Here is a 19,713-nt window from a genome sequence, read left to right as displayed (position 1 = left end):
AGCCACGGATCCGTATCCGTTTCCGAAGGGCCTGTTGGTTAATCCTAGGAAAACGTACCGGTTTCACTGTACAAAAATTTTTTGTACAAGTGTCGAACCTTTCCTTAAATAACCTGTTGTGTTCTTTAGAAGTTAAATTAGGAATCACAGACGGAACTTAACATCATTGATTCCAAATTTAACTTATCTATTCTTAATGGTTTAGATTTGAATCGCAAGTGGAACTTAATACTATTGATTCAAATCTACCTAAGTTATTAATTCCATAAATATTAATTTCCAAAATTGGCTTCCAGGACTGCTTGGCGAGGCACATGGCCTTTTTGGATATGGGAGCAACCACCACCGCCTAGGCAAAGCCTTTTAAGGAAAGCTAATATTTATTTCCTTAAATAACTCTAGGTTAACCAAAAAGAGCAATCAAATCACAAATTCGAAAAAGAAAAAAACACAAAATCAAAAAATAAATTCGATAAACTAGATCTAATTGCCTCTTGTATTTAGAATTCTTACAAAGAAAATAACTAGTATGATGCGGAAGAAAATTGCTAGTTATACCTTCTCTTTGTAAGCTAATGACCTCGAGATCTTCTGCCGTATTCCTCGCCTCGCCTTGGACGTCGTGTGGGCGACGATCCTCCAAGATGAACACCACCCAAAAGAATTCTTCCTCTTCCTCTAAGATTCGGCCACCACCACCACCAAGGAGAATAGAGCAAAGGGAAAAGGAGAAGGGAGAGGGCCGACCACCAAAAGACCTCCAAGCAATAGAATAAGAGTTGTGTCTCATGAAACTCCATCACCCCTTCTTTTATATTACTTGCCCAAGACAAATAAGGAAAAACCTTTTACAAAAAATAAAATAATCCAAAAGTTTTTCCTTTTTCCTTTTTATTTTTCCTTTTCTTTCCTCTTGATTGAATCAATCACCAATCAATGATTGTGATCAATCCTATATGGTTTAGGATTAAGTTTGGTCGGCCCCTTGCTTGGGCACCAAGCAAGGTGGCCGACCACCATATTTAGGAAAGAAATAATAATTTTTTTATAAAATTTTACAAGAGAATAAACTCTTATAAAATTTTACAAACTCTCTTTCCTAAAGTAGGAGTTAAAAAAGGAAAGTTTCTAAAAATTAAAACCATGTTTTAAATTTAAAAACTCTCTTATAAAATTTTCTTTTTTAACATGGTGATAGAAAATTTTAATTTTAAAACTTATCTTCCGATTTTTCTTAAACCATGAGGATGGTTAAAAAAGGAAAGTTTTAAAACTTTTAAAACTCTTTATTAAAACATGTGGCCTAATTCAAATAAGGAAAGTTTTTAAAAAATTAAAATCTCTCTTTTAAAACTTATAGTTTTCTACAAAGAGAAGATTTTAAAAATTCAAAACAACCCTCCTATTTGAATTAATCTTGGCCGACCCCTACAAGCTTGGTCACCAAGCAATAGGGTCGGCCCCTATAAAGAGGATGTGGCCGACCCTTGCTTGGTCACCAAGCATTGGACCGACCCCCTTCTTGGACACCAAGAAGAGTCTTACATTTGGATGGACTTGAGGTTATAATGAGGCTACGACAGGGACCTAGAGGAGAAATTGGTTTTGGCCTTCCGATGAGCTTGAGTATCTCGTGCTCGCCCCGAGCACACAACTCAAGTTCATCGATAATAACTCATTCCACTAGAGAGTTATTATCGCACTACCGCACCAATCCCAAATTACATTATGGGCTCCTTTTTATCATGAGTGTGTTAGTCTCCCTGTGTTTAAGATTACGAATGTCCACTAATTAAGTTACTGACAACTCACTTAATTAATATCTAGCTCCAAGAGTAGTACCACTCAACTTTATTGTCATGTCGGACTAGGTCCATCTGTAGGGTTTAACATGACAATCCTTATAAGCTCTTCTTGGGGACATTCTCAACCTAGATAACTAGGACACAGATTCCTTCTATAATCAACAACACACACTATAAGTAATATCATTTCCCAACTTATCGGGCATATTGATTTATCGAGCTAAACCTCACCCTTTAATAAGTCAAAGAAATAAATATTAAATATATGTGCTTGTTATTATATTAGGATTAAGAGCACACACTTCCATAATAACTAAGGTCTAGTTCTTTTACTAAGTCAGTACAAAAAAAACTTACCTAAATGATCCTCCTCAATACACTTAAAGTGTATCAGTGTAATTTATTAGTCAAGATAAACTAATACTTAATTATACTACGACTATTCTGATGGTTTGTTCCTTTCCATTTTAGTCGTGAGCAACTTGTTTATAATTTATAGAGAACCGACAACATGATCTTCTGAGTGTGACACCACACTCCATGTTGTCCACTATATACATTAATTGAACAATTACATTTAACAAATAAATGCAGATATTGACCAATATGATTCTTTTATTTCAACAAATAAATGTTTAAAAAAGCTAGGCTTTTAGTATATACTCTAACAATCTCCCACTTATACTAAAAGACTAAGCTGTCATATCTGTTGCCTTATATCTTATTCCCATCCCCTCCATATGTCGATCAAAAGCTTTCGCCGGAAGGGCCTTTGTGAAAGGATCTGCTAGGTTATCTTCTGATGTAATCTTGGCGACGACAACTTCTCCTCGCTTGACGATGTCTTGTATCAGGTGGTACTTGCGCTCTATATGTTTACTTGCCTTATGAACTCTTGGTTCCTTCGAGTTTGCAACTGCACCGCTATTATCATAATAAATTGTGATGATCTTGGGCAAACCAGGAATCACATCTAAGTCCATTAGAAAGTTCCTGAGCCATACAGCTTCTTTGGCTACCTCAGAGGCTGCCACATACTCAGCTTCCATGGTTGAGTCCGAGACGCATTTCTGCTTAACACTCCTCCATGCAATGGCTCCACCTCCTAGAGTAAACACATAGCCTGACGTAGACTTACTATTGTCCCTATCTGATTGGAAATCCGAATCCGTATAACCCACAGGGAGCAAATCGTCTGCTTGGTAGACTAGCATATAATCTCTAGTCCTTCTCAGGTACTTTAAAATATGCTTCACAGCAGTCCAATGTCCTTGTCCAGGGTTACTTTGATATCTGCTAACTATGCCCACGACAAAATAGATATCAGGTCTCGTACACAGCATTGCATACATAAGGCTTCCTACAACCGAAGCATAAGGAACTGCCTTCATATCCTCAATCTCCTTTGATGTCTTTGGGGGCATCTCTTTAGATAAGGCTACTCCATGCCTATAAGGTAAGAAACCTTTCTTGGAGTTTTGCATGCTAAAACGAGCAAGGATTGTATCTATATATAAAGTTTGGGATAGACACAACATTCTTTTCTTGCGATCCCTTATAACTTTGATCCCAAGAATGTGTGCACATTCTCCTAAGTCCTTCATATCAAATTGTTTGGACAACCATACCCTTACGTCCGATAATACATTGACATTGTTGCCAATTAACAAAATATCATCTACGTATAGTACAAAAAATACCACCACGTTTCCGTTACACTTCTTGTATACACAAGACTCATCCGGACACTGAATAAACCCATATGACTGGATTACTTCATTAAACCGGATGTTCCAAGATCTTGAAACTTGCTTCAGTCCATAAATGGACCGATTGAGCTTACACACTAGATGCTCTTTGCCCTTCTCAATGAACCCTTCTGGTTGCTTCATATGGATGTTTTCTTCAAGACTTCCATTAAGGAAAGCTGTCTTGACATCCATTTGCCAAATCTCATAATCCATATGAGCGGCAATGGATAAGAGTATCCGGATAGACTTAAGCATGGCTACCGGCGAAAAAGTCTCCTCATAGTCGATTCCCTCTTTCTGAGTATACCCTTTCGCAACAAGCCTTGCTTTGAAGGTTTCTACCTTCCCATATGTCTCTCTTTTCCTTTTGTAGATCCACTTGGATCCAACGGCTTTTACACCATCAGGTGATTCTACAAGCTCCCAGACCTTATTAGAATACATAGATTCTATTTCGGAATTCATTACCTTTTACCAAGATACTGTATCTATATCTTGGAGTGCTTCATCATATGACCGGGGATCAGGTTCATGTTTACCCAGGATCAAGTCCGAAGACTCTCCCAAAAACATGAATCTTTCAGGTTCCCTCACCACTCTCCCACTACGATGAGGCACCGTCTGTGGTTGTGTATCATGTGTGACACGTGTTGCAGTCTCTTATGGTACTTCATCTTGTACTGTTGGTACTGAAGTAGACGTGTCCTCTCTAATTTCTTCTAGAACTATTTCACTCATGGGCTTATGGTTCATTACATAATCTTCTCCTAAAAATTGAGCATTGGTGCTAACAATGATCTTCTGATTTTTAGGATTATAAAACAAACCACCTTTCGTTCCCTTAGGATATCCCACAAACAGACAAATTTCTGTACGTGATTCCAACTTGTCAGTATCTCCCTTCAGCACATGTGCTGGACTACCCCATATCCAGATATGATTCAGACTAGGCCTACGCCCATTCCATAATTCCATGGGAGTAGAAGGAATTGTTTTAGAAGGTACCATATTCAGAATATACACTGCTGTTTCTAAAGCATATCCCCAAAACGAATTTAGTAATTCTGAATAACTCATCATCGATCTAACCATTTCCATAAGAGTCATATTCCTTCGTTCTGTCACACCATTCTGCTGGGGTGTATCAGGTACAGTCAATTGGGATTGAATCCCGACTTCTGATAAGTAATTCCTAAACTCTCCAAAGAGGTATTCACCACCACGGTCAGACCGTAGTGTCTTGATACTTTTACCAAGACGTTTCTCCACATCATCCCTATATTCTTTGAACTTGTTAAAGCATTCAGACTTGCGGTGCATCAGGTAAATGTATCCGTACCTTGAATAATCGTCTATAAAAGAGACGAAGTATTCATAACTACCTCTTGCCTGGATAGACATAGGACCACACAAATCAGAATGAATCAGTTCTAACGCATCTTTGGCTCTATACCCCTTGGCCTTAAAAGGTCTCTTGGTCATTTTACCTTCCAAGCAGGATTCACATGTTGGAAAGTTTTCCAACTCTAATGAACCCAAGAGTCCATCGGCTACAAGCCTTTGAATCCTACTTAAGTTAATATGATCAAGCCTTAGATGCCAAAGATACGTTTGGTTCATTTCCGAAGGTTCTTTTCTCTTATTAGTTTTAGAAGATGTGTTATTAATTTCCATATTTTGCTTTGTGGGAGAAATTAGATTTAAAGTATATAAATTGCCAACCAATGCACGAGAACAGATAATCACCTTATTTCTCTTTATAATGACATTGTTACTAAAAGAAACAGAATATCCATCCAAATACAGTTTAGAAACTGAAATTAAATTCTTTCTAAAACTGGGTACATAAAGACAATGTTTTAAAACCAAATTTCTATTCCTATCAAAAGATAAGTAGACGTCTCCCACTGCAACAGTCGCCACCTTAGTAGCATTGCCCATGTAAACGGTTATCTCTCCATTAAATAGTCGTCGGGTTTCCTGGAACCCCTGCAAAGAATTGCAGACATGATCAGTGGCTCCCGTATCTACACACCAGGTGCTGGTAGATAACACCGCTAAACATGTTTCAACTACTAGAGTATGAGATATACCTTTATTGTTCTGGTTCCTACGAGGACAGTCCGCTTTCCAATGTCCAGACTGCTTGCAGATGAAGCACTTGCCCTTCAGCTTCTTCATTCTAGCTTTCTGTCCTGTACTCTGAGATTTATTCACCTTCTTTGCTGAAAAGACCTGTTTCTTCTTCTTCTTGCCTTTCGACTTAGAAGTAGAATCATTTTCAGCATAGTGAATCTGAGAACTGTGACGAAATATTCCTTCTGCTGCCTGTAGTTCTGTCAGAAGTTCCGCCAACGTATACTCTCTTTTGTTCATGTTATAGTTCAGGTGGAACTGCTCAAAACTTCTGGGTAGCGTTTGGAGAATTATATCGACCTGGGTTTCCCCATCGATTTCTCCTCCAAGGACTTGTATTTCATTCAGATAAGCCATCATTTTGAGGATATGATCCCTTACGGGTGTCCCCTCAGACATGGTGGCTGTCATTAGCTTTCTCATTGCCTCTTGCCTAGCAGTCCAACTCTGGTGCTCAAAGAGTTCTTTGAGATTGTTTATTATATTATAAGCTGTTGGTAAATCTTGATGCTGAAGTTGTAATACATTTGACATTGATGCCAAAATGTAACACTGCGCCATCTCATCAGCTTTTACCCATTTCTTATGATACTCAATCTCCTCTGGGGTAGAGTCACCGTCAGGTGCATCAGGGCAAGCCTCAGTCAGTACAAACTTATAGCTTTCAGCAGTAAGAACAATGTCCAGGTTTCTTTTCCAATCAATATAGTTGGGACCAATAAGTTTGTTCTCTTTCAATATAATGGCTAGTGGGTTGAAAGTCATCCTAAGAATCACAAAAATAAACTTTGGTCAAGACTCTAAATTTAGAATAATATTCATTCCTCAAACAATACTATTTTAAATTAACCAACTTCAAATCACCGTGAATATTGCATGCCACGTTAGTGTGGACGTATACAAATTCATCATTTGTAAGAAGAGGGTGTGACCCATTAATTTTATTATCTTGTCATCCTAACTTTATGACAAATAAAATTAATAGTTGGTTTCACTTTGGTTACACAATACAATAACTGTGACTCCGTTGGCGAGGATACTATTGAATGTATCTAAGTGTATATCATTACTTGATACTAAGTCCATTAAATAGGATTGTGCCTCTTCAGTTAGAGAAGATCACACGCTCCTAAATAATTTCCTATAACCATCCATAAAAGAAAGTTTGATCTAGTGATCCACAACAAACTCATCCGTTGTAGAGGGAGGCACTCAGAGCCAACACGTAAGCTTGTTACATCACTTACAAACCAGTAATGGAGACCATTAGATTTATTAAAATCTCTCTCCCACTTAGTTATTTAAAAATGAGGATTTTAACCTATGCTAGCATACATCACATGCACATAAACATCACAGTAAATAAAAAATAATAAATTTAGAAATTAATTTTCTAACTATTATGACCTTTTCCTTCACTGTCTTCAATATGATTCAACCCTAGCTGCTGCCATCTATAGCCACTGCCATCGGGTCGAGTCGTCGCATCCATCTTGCTTCTTATTCCGCCGTGCCTCTGGTGCTCCAAAAGTACATCGCCTCGCAAGAATCCGATCCGCGACAAAAAATAGAATTTTACATATATCGATCCTATATCCCACGAGGGAATATACATGTATTCTAGATCAAACAAAAATAAAATTCTAAAAATAATACAGCTCCTGTTGTATTTTATACATACAATCATGCACACAAATAATGCCCTTGACATGTCCAAGGGTCCAATCACACACAATATCAATAAGCCATAATAATTAGAGCCTGCAACCAAAGAGTTAGCACATCCTACTATTTTTCTGCCTAAATTATGTATGATATGTGCATAACCTTAGTCAACTGTGTGATTCTGGATATAAGGTTAGATTCTTATCTTCTGAATGTTTAATCAAGCACTTAGATAACCCTAATATAAACCTAAAAGGGTTTAAGAAGGACAACATCTATGCAATTAATTTAACTGTCTCTTCACTCAAGTGTCACCTGACACAAAAAGAAGAAACTTGGTTATGACATAGAAGAATGTCCCACATAAACTTTAGGAACCTAAAAAAGTTAAATGGTTTAGTTAGAGACTTACCAAAATTACCTAACTTAGATGCAACAATCTATAATGCTTGTCAATAAGGAAAGCAAACCAAATCAACTCACAAATCAATTAATCAAACTCAAACTAACTCAATACTAGAATTACTGCACTTGGACATTTTTGACTCTCATGGAATCAAATCCATAAATGGGAGTCTCTATTGCCTAGTAATAATATATGATTACTCAAGATTTACCTAACTAAAATTTAGTAAGAATAAAGATGAAACGTTTGAAGTATTCAGCAAATTTTGCAAACAAACTAAAAATGAAAATGATCTAAAAATCAAAAGAATCAGAAGCGATAACGAAGGTGAATTTAGAAATCGTAACTTTAATCAATTCTGCCTTGAAAATGGTTATCATCACGAATTTTCATGCCCTAAAACTCCCCAACAAAATGGAATAGTAGAAAGAAAGAATATAATTCTACTTGAAGCCTTTAGGATAATGCTAAATGAGTATAAACTACCAAAATATTTTTGGACAAAAGCTGTTAGCACAACCTGCTATGTACAAAACAGAACCACAATAAATAAAACATATAATAAAACCTCATTTGAACTCTATTACAACAAAAAACCTAATATTAAATACTTTAAAGTATTTAGATGCCCAGCCTATATACTAAACACAAGAGAATACTTAGGAAAATTCACCTCAAAAGTAGAAAATGAAATATTTGTAAGCTACTCATTAAACAGTAGAGGTTATAGAGTATATAACAAAGTTACACTAAGAATTGAAGAAACCTCAAATGTAAAATTTGAAGAGACCAACCAAAACTTAGAACAAATCCAAACTCAAACAATTGATTTTGTTCGAGGTAACAGTAGTCAAGGGGAAGCCAGTGAAAACCTAAGTCACGAATATAAAGAAGAAGATGAACCTCAAGTAAATGAACCTACTAGAACTATAAGAGTTAACCCAAACCATCCAATTGACCAAATAATTACTGACCCAAACCTAAGAGTTCAGACTAGATCATCCTTTAGAAATTCAAGTCAAATATCTTTGATCTCAAAAATTGAACCCAAAATGATAGAAGAATCCTTACTTGACTCAGACTGGATCATAGCAATGCAGGAAGAACTAGCCCAATTTGAAAGAAATGAAGTTTGGGACTTAGTACCACCACCCAACAATAAAAAGGTAATAGAAACAAAATGGATATTCATAAATAAACTAAGTGAAAATGGAGAAATTATTAGAAACAAGGCTAGACTAGTGGCTAAAGGATTTAGTCAAGTAGAAGGACTTGACTATGATGAAACATATGCCCTAGTAGTTAGGCTTGAGTCTAGTAGAATGTTACTTAGCTATACAACCAATAAAGGATTTAAGCTTTATCAAATGGATGTTAAATCCTCCTTTTTAAATGGGCTAATAAAAGAAGAAGTTTATGTAAGTCAACCACCTAGGTTTGAGATTCTAGATCATCCTGACCATGTCTTTAAACTTAAGAAAGTCTTGTATGGCCTTAAACAATCACCTAGGGTTTGGTATGAAAGCTTGACCTCCTACCTAATTTCCAAAGGATTCAACCAAGGATAAATTGATCCAACTTTATTTGTAAAATCAATCAACCAAGATATCTTTATAGCCCAAGTATATATAGACGACATAATCTTTGGTTCAACCAATTCAGAATTTTTACAAGAATTTATAACCTTAATGAAACAAGAATTTGAAATGAGCTTAGTAGATAAATTAAATTACTTTTTAGGTTTACAAATTAAACAAACTAATGAAAGAAATTTTGTTTACCAATAAAAGTATATTAAGGAATTACTTAAAAAATTTGGAATGGAAAACACCAAGGGAATAAAAACATCAATGGCAATTAACACAACCTTAGATAATTACCCAAATGAAAAACCCGTAGATCTAAAATATTATAGAAATGCAATAGGTAGTCTTCTATACTTAACCGCAAGTCGATCTGATATTTTATTTGCAGTTAATATGTGTGCTAGATACCAAACATGTGCTAAAGAATTCCACTTAATTAACATAAAAAGAATTTTTAGATATCTAAAAGGAACATTAAATGTAGAAATTTGGTATCCTAGAACACTCAACTTTAAACTCATAAGTTACTCTGACTCAGACTATGCTGGCTGTAAACTAGACCGTAAGAGTACAAGTGATGGATGCTAGTTACTTGGACCATCACTTGTCAACTGGTTTAGTAGAAAGTAGCATTGTGTTGTCTTATCTACTACTAAAGCAAAATATATAGCAATAGGAGAATATGTTGCACAATTGTTATGGATGATACACACTCTAAAAGATTTTAATTTAAACTTTACAAATACAAAAGTACTAATTGATAGTGTTAGCTCAATTAATTTAATAAAAAATTATGTGCATCATTCAAGAACCAAACACATCCAAGTTAGACACCACTTTATCAGGGATCATGTCAGTAAAGATGACATTGAACTCAAGTACATTGAGTCCAAGTCAAACTTAGCTGATATATTCATCAAACCCCTCCCTGAAAGTGAATTTAACAACTTACGTCGACAATTATGAATGTGTTTAATAGACTAGGACCACTAATTCTAAAATTATTTTCAAAAATTTGTAAATTCTAGGGTAAATTTTTTTTAAAATATTTTTCTTAAATTTCCCTTATTTTTAGAATTTTTTAAATCAATTTTCGCCCTAGTCTAGATCAACTCCATAAAAAGTATGTTCCTATAGATTTAGGACTTGAGCATCTCACCAACACATTAGAGCTACCTTGTTTGTGTATTATCAAACTTAGAAAGGGGTGAGATGCATAGGCAAATTGCCTGGACTTAAGATGTTTATATCAGTGTATCAACATAAGTCTAGGTGTTAAATACCAAATTTATAGTGATCAGGTTAAGTAATCCAATTTAGTCAAACACTAACTGGATAAAAAGACCTAACCTGACTAACCAAGTGAATACTATTATCTTCTGATAGTTAGTTAATAGCTAACGGTTAGATAGTTAAGGATAACTAATAGTTAATTAGATTATTTTGAAATAATGTCAGATTCAAGGGGAGAATATTTAAAAATGACTCTCAATTTTTTTTACATTTACTTTGAATAGATATTTTAAACATACTTATATTTTTCAAAATATTTCTAAAAGATGTTTTTCGAAAACACACCTATACTTTTCAAAAATATATTTTGAAAATGTTTATTTTAAAAATCATTCTTAACACATTTTGAAATATCATATGTTTTGCAAAATTCTAATTTTTTTGAAAACTGACTACTTTAATTTTTGTAAAATGCTTTTAAACAAACTTGAAAAAATCTTCTTTTTGAAAAAGTTTCATTTTTGTAACAATTAGTCTTTTAAAAGCTTTAATCTTGAAAAGGGTTCATCACTGAAAATTTTTCTCACAAAACTTATTTCTTTAAAGTTTCTTATTAGCTATTTAAACTTTAAAGTTAGTTTTTCGAGTTTAAAGAATTACAAGTGTTTTACAAAACTTTTTTTTCGAGTTAATTACTTCCCCCATAACTCTGAACCTTGTTTTTGTTGCAAAAATTTCACTATTTTTGTTTGAACAAGTTCATATCGTTTTGATGAATGTCAAAGAAGGAGGTTTAGGGGGATTAAGTTAGCAAAAGTTAGCAAACAAAAGAAAATTCAGAATAACTTAAACCCCACAAATAATCAAAACAACAAAGCTAAATTACTCATATTTCTTATGCTTATTTTTCATGTTTTTTTTCTAACTTAAACCAGGTTGTCATTGCATCAAAAAGGGAAAGATTGTTGGTGCAGTTTGCACTAACGGTCTAACTCAAGTTTTGATGAATGACAAGTAAGTTAAGTTAAGTTTGTTGTAATCTAACCACTTGATTAAGTGTGTATGAGAAGTCTATATAGGTCGACGGGCTGACCAAATATTTGGCAGGAAATCCAGCTAGGTCAACGGGTCGACCGGATAGCTAATACAAAGTCTAAATAGGTCAACGGGCTGACCGGATATTTGACGAGAAGTCCGGCTAGGTCAATGGGTATACCAGATAGTTGGCATAAAGTCCAGACAAGTCGACAGGCTGACCGGATGTCTGACAAAGTGATAAATAAAGGTAAATCACTGGAGGAGAGTGACTAAGTGAGGATGCATCCCGGTTGAGGGGACAGTAGGCGTCAGTCCAGTTTATATCCATCTAGGATCCCTAAACTGAGACCCTGACTAGTTCCTGGTCCGGAGAGGATAAGAACTAATTACTACTCTTTATTATTGATTGTTAGTGTCCTAATACTTGTTTGCAGGTTATTTGGACTAACGTTGTTTTGTAGACAAAAGAGCAAATTTGCCTTCGGATGAACAGTGTAAGAAGATGCCTTCAAGCAATGAAGTTGCCTTCGTACTGTTCATAGAATGCGCCTTCCATGGCTATGGAAGATCTCTTTCACGGGATGAAATTTTGACTTCGCCATGGATAAGTGTCAGGCTATTCAGGATCAAATTTCCCAGGTTGAAGAATCCTTCAACTACTATGGAAGGCGCCTTCCATGCCTTATATAACTGGGTTTCAAGAAGGCTTCAAAACAGAACACATATACAAGCTACTACTCGTTCGATTGGGCCTTCGACTGCTCCTGCTTCCTGCTTCCTGCTGCTACTCTAGAAAGTTTGTCTTCCTTCGAGCTATGCTTTCGGGACATCCAAATCATCTCCGGTAGACTGACAACAACACACTGAGCTCTCCAATTTGTTAATAACCTTTTTATTAGTGTTACACTCTTAATTCCACTGTTTTAAAAGGGAAGTGTAGGTTGTTACACTGTCCCTATTATTGTATTTGATTCCCTCTTCTGGAGGTATCGGAAGAGGCTTTTAGTGGATTACCCATTGATAGGTTTGTGGAACCTGAGTCTTAGAGTAGGAGTCGCCGAAGGCTCCGAACCAAGTAAACTGACTATATTTTTTGGTGTTCTTTGTTCTCATTTTCTCATTTCTTTTTCCATTGCGTACTTTAAATTTTAAAAGAAAAGATGATCTTTTTTGAAAACCACATGATTCAACTCCCCCCCCATGTGCGTATCAATCCAACAGTATCTTGTTTGTGTATTGACAAAATTAGAAAGGGGTGAGATGCATAGGCAGATTGCCTAGACTTCAGATGTTTATATCAGTACATCAACGCAAGTCTGGGCGAAAAATACCAAATTCATAGTGATCAAGTTAAGTCATCCACTATTAGTCAAACACTAACTGAATACAATCACTTAATCTGACTAACCAAGTGAACACTGTTATTCTCTTATAGTTAGTTAGTAACTAATGGTTAGACACTTAAGGACAATTTCTAGTTGATCAGATTATTTTCAATTAATATCAAGTTCAGGGGAGAATATTTAAAACGACTTTCAAAATGTTTGTTTAAACATACTTATATTTTTTCAAAAACTCTTTTTCAAAATACTTAATTTTTCAAAATCATGTTTAAAATTGTCTCATGTTTAAAGCATTTGCAAAATGTTTTCTAAACCTTTTTTTGAAAGTATTTTGAAAAGCTAGAATACTTTGAAACTTATTTCTTAACAGCTATTTTTAGTTGTATCAAAGTTAGATTTTAAAAACTTTCCTTGGACAAACTTCTAACAATTTTTTATTTGAAAAATAAGTGTTTTGCAAATTTAATTTTTCAAATGATTTGAAAAAGTTTAAAATTCTTAAACTCCCCCGATAAACTACTTACTCTCCTTACTTTACTTAGCATTGCTTTACTTATGTTTTTTTATGAATGTTAAAGGGGAAGGGTTAGGGATTAAGTTAGTAAATTAAGTTAGCAAACAAAAGAAATCATAATAACTTAAACCCTAAAAAAATCAGGAGAACAAAACTAATTGTCTCAATCTTTTTGCTTCTCCTAAAAATCATTTTTTGCTTACTTTGCATAGTTTTTTTCCCTAACTTAACCCAGGTTGTCATTGCATCAAAAAGGGGGAAATTGTTGGTGCAATTTACACTAACGGTCTAACTCAGATTTTGATGAATGACAAGTAAGTTAAGTTAGGCATTGGTGTGATCTAACCACCTTACTAAGTGTGTAAGAAATTAACCAGATAGGTCAACGGACCGACAGAATATTTAGCATGAAGTCCAAATAGGTCAACGGGTCGACCGGATATCTGGCAAGAAGTCCAACTAGGTAACGGGTCGATCGGATAGCTGGTGTAAAGTCCATCTAGGTCAATGGGTCGACCAGATAGTTGGTGCAAAGTCTAGCTAGGTCAACGGACTGACCGGATAGCTGGTGCGAAGACCAGATAGATCGATGGGCTAACCGGATATCTGGCAAGAAGTCCAATTGGGTCTGCGGACTGGACACTAGCAAAATGGTAAGTAAAGGTAAGTCACTGGAGGAGAATGACAAAATGAGGATGTATCCCGGTTGAGGGGACAGTAGGAGTCGACCTAGGTTAGGTCCATTTCGAATCCCTAATCTGAGACCTTGACTAGTTGCTGGTCCTAGAAGAACAGAAACTAATTACTACCATTTATTATTGTGTTAACTTTATTTTGTAGGGTAGATGTTTTAGTTATTAGACTAACACATTTTGGAAGGTAAAAAGGAGTAAAAGCCTTCAGATGAATAGTATCCGAAGGCGCCTTTGTACTGTTCATTGAAGGCGCCTTTCATGGCTATGGAAGGCGCCTTCCAAGGGATGAAGTTTAGCATTCGGAGAAGATAACGCACAGAATTTACGGGATTAAATTTATTCAATTAGAGGCGCCTTCAACACCTATGGAAGGTGCTCCATGCTCTTTATAAGCCTACTCGCCCAAAGCTTCATCAACAACTACTATACGAGTAACTACGTGTTCTTTTAAGGTTCTGACTGCTCCGAGCTCTTGCTATAATTCGACTGCGAAGTTGTTGTGTCCGATGATTATTTTGAGGACTTCTAATCGCTGATGGCAGACCGACATCGATACAGGAACAAGCCACTTCAATCCTAAGTGTCGGTTACATTTTTTGTACTTGAATTCTGCAAATGGGAAGTGCAGTCTATTACACTTCTCCGATCTTATTTGTACTCAATTTCCTCTTCTAGAGGTACCAGAAGAGGTTCTTATTGAATTACCTATCGATAGGTCCGCGGGACTTGGGCCTTGGAGTAGGAGTCGTCGAAGGCTCCGAACTAAGTAAAATTGCTGGTGTTTTCTTATGTTATTCTTTTTAAGTTTTCCGCTACATATACTTTGATTCCAAAATGAGAAAACAAGTTTTTTAAAAAATAAAACCACGTGATTCACCCCATCTCTCACGTGTGTATCGGTCCAACACAAACAACACGAGAGTCAGAAAATATGGGCTAGTGAGCAAGCACGCTTATAACTCGACTAAACAGCATGAGAGTCTAGGACTTGGGCGCGTGAGCAAGCACACTTATAACTCAGTTGAATGACACAAGAGTCTGTGACTTGGGTGCATGAGCAAGCACGCTTATAACTCGATCGAATGGCACAAGAGTCTAGAAATATGGGTGATAACAAGGCTGTCACACTCGTAAAACAAATTAACAATGTATTATATTTCATGAACCCCTTATCTACACAATTATGTTGTAGTAATGAGCCCAGGATCGAACCTCGAGGAATCAACGGTAGGATATAATCTAGGATTATATTTTATTCCTATTTTTGGGGGTTTTGATATAAAAATGGGGGGTTTAAACTTTGAATCTAAATCTAACAATTGACAAGCAAGCAAATAAAAACTTATCTAATGCATAAATGAAATCTACTTGTGTGCCAAAAATCAAACCCAAACGCATTATCACTCTACGTTGTGATTAAATTATTAACACACACTTAAACTAAGAATAAAATAGCAAGATATAAATGAAACCTAATCTATAGCAAAATGTAAACCCTAACTTAGAACTTAAACACTAAACACTTAATCAAGCACAAATTAAACACAATTAAGCTTCAACAAGGTAATGAAATGCTAAATTACTTGCATAAAAACATAACAAACATAAAAGGAATATGTTCTAAGGTATAAAACAGTAGCAAAGTGAAATAAAAGAGTAAACCAATCCATTCTCACAATCAATCTATCAAGCAATACACTCTTGCCGTCACACAAGAGTGTCGAAATCGAGAACACCTAACTCCGGACCTCAATGAAGAATCTCAGCTGTGTCTCAGTTCGAGGTATCCTCAACAACGCCGGCGGACCACCTCCGGCGAGCTAGAACAACCCGAAACCCACTCAAGTGCCGAGAATCTTGAAATCTTCAAACCTTGACCTCTGAATCTGGAATGGAAGCTACGGATTGCGGATTGCGGTCGTCAGTAACGCCAGAGGAACACCGTCGAACGTCGCTAATGAGAATCGGAGCTCAGATCTGAGGAAACACCCACAAATCTGGAGAAAATAGAGGATCATCGGAAGAAGAATAACGCCGGAAGGAATACCTGCCAATGAGTCCAGATGATCGGGATGACGCTTCCGTGAATCTATCCACCGAGGTTGAAGCTTGAGAGATCGATTGGAGGAAGAATCGGGGCCGGAACTCCTGGAGAAACATCGCGGGACGAAGAATAGCGTGAGGACTCGACGAAGCCATGAAGCTACTATAGCTTCTCTTTTGAATCTGATCCAGATCTGAACGGACGACTGAAATCGATTTGGCGATTGATCAACGGTGAAACGCCACCCAAAATCTGATCTGGAGGTACTGATCTTCATCTAGGGTCTGGATCTACTCTCCCTTAGGTCGAGTCGACCAGATCTTCACTGGATGGTTCAGATCTGTCCAATCTTCGATGAACGGTCCATAATGCTCTGCAGCTTGATCTTCTCGTTTCAACTCCAATTCGAGTACAAATTCGGTCCAAATAGATCCAAATCCAAGATCCTTTGATGCCTATAAAATAAGAATCAAATATTAGCATAAAATAACATAAAAATATAATAATTTGTAATTAGGTCCAAAATCTATACAATGCATAAAATGTGATGTAACCATGATTTAAACCTATGAAATCAACATCAAACCATGCATATATGAATCAAAATAATATAGTAAAATCATGGTTATCAAATCCCCCACACTTAATCTTGAACGTCCCGTGCAAGTAAAGAAAATAAAAAATCATCTCCACACAAATTCCCTAGCAATATCTAAAAGATAATAAAAAGAATTTAACTAAAACCATCTAAAAAATGATTTAATCAACAAGAATTGAAGTGGAATAAAAAAGAACAATAAAAGTGAGTGAAATAGGCAAAAGAAAAAAATTCAATGAAGAAAAATGAGAAGATAAGAGTATTGGAGGAATATACTTGATGAGTTGATCAATTTTGATGTGTAAAAGATGAATACCATTTGTTGTTACCAATTCAAAATATCAAGCTAAACTCCCCTTCAATTTGATGGCTATCCAAAAATCTTGATACTTTATCTTCACTCTTGATACTCTTTTGATTTGCCATTTTTTTTCTTCACTGTTTTTGCACTTCAATTCAGCATTTTGAAGATAAAACAATCTCACATCAACTTGCCAAGAAGAGTTCCCTCCCCCACACTTAAAACATTGGCCATCTCGGACAATAAAATACATCATGCTATTCACTTATTTGATATTAATCTTGCCACTGTTTGCTTAATTCTGCAGATTTTGTTTTCTTTTCTTTCGAAATTCAAGTAACCAAGCAATTCGATTCAAAACCTCAATTCCAGCAGGAGATCATATTATTACAACAACTTGGAAATCAGAATTTCAGCACTTTGCATATCCAGAATGTGCAGAAATCACACTATCAACTTGGAAAGCTATTAGTTGGCACATGGATTCTGCAGAATTGAAGTTTTCATTTACCTTCATTCAGCTACGATCCAAACAAAAATTATTTACTCATCAGCAACAACAATCATAAAGCCAGCAACAATCATAGCTGACACCTATCCTTTAAAATCTTCTTGAATTTGATTTGTATCTCAAATGGTTCACAACCGGATTGGTATGGAAATGGAACTTTGACAATTCTGTGTTAATCCAGTTGTGCAGTTTCAAGAATCACAATCACTAAAATTTCATGCGTTGAATCATAACAATCTTGAAAAGAAGTGAACACCAAAGGACACCAAGAACTCAAGTGTCGAACCTAAACTTCCTACTGATAAGGAACTTGCATCCATAAATTGGCACTCAACATTTAAAATCAATTCACAGCTCCACAACTTCAACTTGCTGGATACAGGACACTTTAGTACAAAAGTTTCAATTTCAGGATTGAAGCAATTTGAAATTTCAGAAATTAGATCCTGTGAGAACTTCAACTCTTGAATTTGCTCAAGTTTAAATCTGTGGAACACTTGAGCAATTAGAAACACCATTTGTTAGTAAGTAAGCATGAACTTTACTTAGTCTTTCATTGATCACGAAGTTGCATAAGGAACTTGGCACACAACTTATAACAACTGATACATCAATTGTAGATTCCACAAAACTACAGATTAGTATCAATTCAATAATAGTTTGAATTCCCATCTTGTCTCAACTTTGTAACATCAACTAAAAAGTTTAGTGCAAATTCATGATCTGAACCTATTCTTCAAGCCCTTTCTGAATGAAGTTCCAGAATCTGTAAATTTTAGTTTGAAATGTTGAGACTTCAGCAGTACAACTTTCAAAAATGAACTTTGTTGTAAACAAGTGGCAGCTGTTCCTGCTTCAGAATGTCTCTAGCTCTTCATAAGCATGGAAATAATGCAAAAGCAAAGGTAAAGAACTAGCAATAGGCCTGAAAACAAAAGGGGCCAACGATATGGAGATTGGTACAAAAGCTGGCACAAACAAATCAACTTCAGCAATTTTCAACTTCTGTAGCTACCAACTGGAACTTCCAGAAATCCAGATCTTAGTCTCAAATTCGAAATTGTGATTCCAATGTAGCTTCATTTGATCTTTTCCTGATTTGGCCAGCTGCATTCATTCAGAAGCACAGTGTTGAAATCAGCCACTTCAATATTTTGCGGTTCTAGTAAGCTTAAGAAATAGATTTAAGTATCAGATTTAAAGCAATTACAAATTCTCTACAATTGCACCAAATCAAATCAGTAACTTCACAACTTAAAATCCTTCACTGTCTGCCTTCATTTGCTGTCAAAAACCACTCTCTGTTTTTTTTTTCTACAAATTCTGTTCTTCATTAAATGTCTTCACTTCTATTTTTTTTTCTCTGTGGTGTTCTTCAGTTACAAGTTTCTCACATTCCAACTCACTGATTTAAAAACTGAAATGTCAGAATCAAAACGTGTAGATTTCTTTTGCACTGAACTGCACTTATTTGAAATCAGAATACAACTCCACTTGCAACTGCACACTTCCCTCTTTTAATTTTTACATCCTCTTACACTTGGCTTGCAACAAGATTTAACCTCTTTTCCTGCAATGACACAAAAATTCTACTTGAATTTTAACTTCCTCCTGCTACAATTTCAAACTGCAGAATTAGTTGCTAGTTCAGTTTCCAGCTCTGGTTTAGCACTTAGAATTTTGTCCAATCTAATTTCCGAAAAACATGGAATGAAATGAACACATATGTTACTGAAAATACCATAGCTTCATTGTTTTGTAAGATACTCATAGCATTTAGGTGCACACACTTGATAGAAATCTAAACTGAATGATAAGTTTCAACAATTGGGACATTGTTAGAGTTTTTTTATATTAGGCAAAGGGGGAGAAGTAAGGTTTAGTTGGGAAAACCTTAAATGCCTTTGAATTTGGTAAAATTCCTAGCTCAATGGAGAGCATAGGTGTAGGGGAAGCCTTGTGATAGGCTCTCAAATAGCCCTATGGTAAAATTCCTAACTCAATGGGGAGCATAGGCGCAGGGGGAGTCTTGGAATAAGTTCCAATGCATCTTGCATATTGTTTCAACGGTGTAAGTCTAAGTGTGT

This window comes from Zingiber officinale, chromosome 8A, assembly GCF_018446385.1.
Source record: "Zingiber officinale cultivar Zhangliang chromosome 8A, Zo_v1.1, whole genome shotgun sequence".
NCBI classification, from domain to species: domain Eukaryota; kingdom Viridiplantae; phylum Streptophyta; class Magnoliopsida; order Zingiberales; family Zingiberaceae; genus Zingiber; species Zingiber officinale.
The sequence above is the reverse complement of the archived record's forward strand: the minus strand, read 5'-3'. Positions refer to the sequence as shown.